This window comes from Cynara cardunculus, assembly GCF_001531365.2.
Source record: "Cynara cardunculus var. scolymus isolate 2C chromosome LG 1, CcrdV1, whole genome shotgun sequence".
Classification (NCBI taxonomy): Eukaryota; Viridiplantae; Streptophyta; class Magnoliopsida; order Asterales; family Asteraceae; genus Cynara; species Cynara cardunculus.
In genome coordinates this window covers 24,806,843-24,811,684 of record NC_037528.1, presented here as the reverse complement: position 1 = coordinate 24,811,684, position 4,842 = coordinate 24,806,843, and positions in this window count along the sequence as shown.

Genomic DNA, 4,842 nt, shown 5'->3' with positions numbered 1-4,842 from the left:
CTGTCACATAATCATTTAATCAGATAATCACATATTATTTACCTTGGGTGATAATCAGAATCCAGTTATCACATTATCCACCCCTCAAAAGAATTTCGTCCCGGAATTCCTTTAATAAAAAAGCCATGGGTATTTTGATCTCATCTTTGATTCCAACTCCCATGTTGCTTCCGGTCATTTGTGAAACTTCCACTGAATTTTCACCAGACTTATTTCTTTGTTTCTCAACACCCTGATCTTTCTGTCGATTACAGTTTCCGGTGTTTCTACAAAATTCAGCTTACTGTCTAATTAGATTTCTGCAATTTGACACATAAAAAGTGTTGTCAATTAGACTCAGCTCTTCTGGCAGCTCTAACTGATATGTTACTGGCCCAATTCGTTTACATATTCTGAACGGCCCAACATACCTTGGACTGAGCTTTCCTTTCTTCCCAAATCTGATAACACCCTTCCACGGCGAAACTTTTAACATTACAAAATCACCTATATCAAATTCAATTGACTTTCGACGATTATTTGCATAACTTTTCTGCCGATCTTGTGCTGTTTTGATTCTTTCGCGGATTTGTTCAATCTCTTCAGAAGTTTCTTGGACAATTTCAGGACCCGTTAGCTGTTTTTCACCCACTTCATTCCAACACAACGGCGTTCGACATTTACGTCCATACAACACTTCATATGGTGCCGCTTGGATACTGGAATGGTAACTATTGTTATATGCAAACTCTATCAATGACAAGTGATCTTCCCATGATCCCCTGAAATCAATAATACAACTTCTCAACATATCTTCGAGAGTCTGAATAGTTCTTTCACTCTGCCCATCAATCTGCAGATAATAAGCTGTACTTAATCGGATTTCAGACCCCAAAGCTTTCTGTAATCCTCCCCAGAACTTTGAAGTAAACCGACTGTCTCTATCAGAGATAATAGACAAGGGAACACCGTGTCTGGTAACAATTTCTTTGATGTAAATCTGCGCTAGCTTTTCTAAAGAGTATTTCTCTCTTATCGGTAGAAAATGTGCAGATTTAGATAAACGATCCACAATTACCCAAATCGTGTCATACCCCTTTGGAGTTCGTGGTAATTTCATAACAAAATCCATGGTAATGTGATCCCATTTCCATACAGGTATTTCCAAAGATTGAAGGCTTCCATAAGGTTTCTGATGTTCAATCTTAACCTGTAAACATGTCAGACACTGTTCCACATACCGAGCTATATCTCTTTTCAATCCTGGCCACCAATAAAAAGGTTTTAAATCTCGATACATGTTATTGGTGCCTGGATGGATAGAGTATCGGGATTTATGACTTTCATTTAATATCATACTTCGGATATTTYCAAAATATGGCACCCAAATTCGTCCTTGAAAACACATTAATCCTTCGTCATTCTGTTCCAAGGTTGAGATCATCTTACCCAACTTTTCCATTTTAACAAATTYTTCTTTCAYMGCTTCTTGTTGGCACTTCTGAATTTCTTTACGAATATCAGGAATCAAATTCATTCTCATTGCTACAGTTTTAATAGTTCCGCTCTTTTCTTTTCTACTTAAAGCATCAGCTACCACGTTGGCTCTTCTTGGATGGTAAAGAATTTCACAGTCATAATCATTAACAAGTTCAATCCACCGACGTTGTCGCAAATATTTAAATCTTTCTTGTTGAACAAATGCTGTAAACTTTTGTGATCTGTGTAAATTTGACACTTTGTTCCCAAAAGATAATGCCTCCATATTTTTAGAGCGAATACTACTGCAGCTAACTCCATATCATGAGTTGGATACTGTTTCTCATGCTCTTTCAATTGTCTTGATGCATAAGAAATTACTTTTCCTCTTTGCATTAGTACGCATCCCAACCCTAACTTTGAAGCATCGTTGTATACCACAAAGTCTTCGGATCCATCTGGTAGAGTTAATACCAGCGCACTACAGAGGTGACCTTATAATAGTTGGAAGGCTTCTTGTTGTTCTTTTTTCCACTAAAACTTAGCATTCTTTCGAGTCAATTTGGTTAATGGCACAGCTATTTTAGAAAGTCTTGAATAAACTTTCGGTAGTAACCTGCCAAACCCAAAAAGCTACAAACTTCGGATGGAGTTTTTGGAGCTTCCCATTTTTCAACTGCTTCTATTTTTATTGGATCAACTTTTACCCCTGATTCTGAAATGATGTGCCCCAGGAATTGAACCTCTTTTAACCAGAACTCACATTTAGACAATTTGGCATACAACTTTTCTTTTTTCAACAATTCCAGTATCAGACGAAGATGTTTTGCATGTTCTTCTTCAGTCTTAGAGTATATAAGAATATCATCAATAAATACAATAACAAATTTATCAAGATATTTCTTACATATCCTATTCATCAAATTCATAAAAGCTGCAGGTGCATTAGTTAAGCCGAATGGCATAACTAAGAATTCATAATGTTCGTACCTTGTCCTGAATGCTGTTATGGCAACATCTTCTTCCCTGACCTTGAGCTGATGATATCCTGACCTCAAATCGATTTTGGAGAAATAACTTGCTTCCACCAATTGATCAAACAAGTCATTAATCCTTGGTAAAGGATATTTGTTTTTAATTGTTAAYTTATTCAGTTCACGATAGTCTATACACATTCGCATAGACCTATCCTTTTTCTTAACAAATAAGACCGGAGCACCCCAGGGCGAAGTGCTAGGCCTAATAAATCCCTTATTAGTTAAATCTTTCAACTGTGCCACCAATTCTTTYARTTCAGAYRGAGCTAAACGGTATGRTGYCTTTGCTACTGGTGCAGCTCCTGGTACAAGATCGATTCAGAATTCAATGACTCTATCTGGTGGTAATCCAGATAAGTCTTCTAGAAAGACTTCTGGATATTCACTAACAATTGGAATCGATTCTTCCTTTCCTTTCTCCTTCTTTAAATCAATTACATATGCCAAACATCATTGACACTTCTTTCGAATACTTTTTCGGGCTTTCATAACTGACAAAATACTGGTATGATGATTCTGACGATCACCATAAATAACAACTGTTTTCTGATCTGGCAGAATAATTCTGATCATTTTCTAATTACAATCAATACTAGCCTGATACTTTGCCAACCAGTCCATACCCACTACTATGTCAAATTCTTTCATTGGTATGAGAAATAAACGGATCGGAAGTTCACAGTTCTCAATAACAATAATACAGTTATTGAACATACTAGTAACAGTTTCCTGACTATTAGCAGTATTAACTACTAATTTATCGTCAAGCATCACAGAATTCAGACATGCAGTTTGAGCAAACAATGGTGATACAAACGAAAAGTTTGCACCAGAGTCAAATAACACCTTAGCACGTATTGAATTAAGAAGAAATGTACCTGTTACTACATCTGGCAATGCTTCTGCCTCGTTTTTAGTCATTTGGAAGGATCGTCCTGGCGCCCCTCCTTGCCCTCCTCTATTCATAGTAGATCTTCCCCTTGTACCCGACGCATTACTTCCCATTGTTAACTGTGGAATTCTTAACAAGGGGCAATTTGGTTGAATATGATACGGAGAATTACAATTAAAACATTTTCTGTTAGCTGGGCAGTTTCTAGACAGATGACCCGCTTCACCGCACTTGTAACATTTCCTTGGATCCATCTTGCATTCACCCTGATGAACCTGTCGGCACTGTGAGCAGACTTTTTCACTGATCTTCTGCTCAGATCTGTTATCATATCTAACAGTTTTTGGTCCTCGAAAAGATGAAGGCCCTTCCCATTTTCTTTTCTCAACAACCTTTCCTTCTGATTGTCTATTTTTATTTCGTTCAGTCACCTCAGCTGCATCTACTGTTAATGAAAAGGTATTAGGGTTCATAGCAATAACAAACTCTCTAATTGAGGGTTTCAAACCCCAAATATACCTCTCTATCTTCCTGGATTCAGTTGAAACATAATGTTCGGCAAAACGAGAGTATTCAATGAATCTTTCGGTATACTCCCGAACTATTCCATTTCCTTGCTCTAACTTCAGGAAATCCTCCTCCATTTGTCTCACTGTCGTTTTAGGACAGAATTGATTTTTAAATCTATCCACGAATTCTACCCACGACAAAGTCTGTAAAACATTTGTTCTGGTAGACGATTCAACTTCCCACCAAAATAAAGCATTTGACTTTAATACCGAAACAGCAAATCAAACTTTATCTGTTTTCGGACACCGAATGGTGTTGAACACAGATTCCATCTCCTTGATCCAGCACATTGCTTTCACTGGATCTCTCTCTCCAGAAAAGGTTGGCGGTTTGCATGCTAAAAACGTCTTAATATCTCCTTCCTTGTTGTGAGTGATTGGAGCAGAGGGATATACTTCTACTCTTTCTGTTTCCATTCTAGCCGGTATTCCTATAATAGATGTCAGAGTTTCCCGCAATTTCCCTATTTCTTCTGCCAACATATCTCTGGTTATATATTCTGGGTGTGGCACCGACCTTTCTTGATCATTCCCATAGTGGGATTCCTCATGTTCATAATGTATTTCGGTCCGACCCCTTCCCTGAGACTGATTTCTTCCTCTACCTCGTCCCCTTGGTCTTCCCCGACCTCTATTTCCAGACATGCTAGTCGGTAGATTTACGGGTGTTTCTTCCCTTTCCTCAGATTCTGGACGAGCCACTCTTTCAGATCTTCTAGTTTGACTAGACATCTGCAAGGTTTAGTATTAACATAAGTGACTTTTAGGGACTGTAATGCCCCAACCCACATATTGCATGTAATACATATTTCATACAAAGGAAATACATATTATTATCTCATTCGGGTCCCTTAGTACAAGAATCTAACATGACCAAATACAAGGT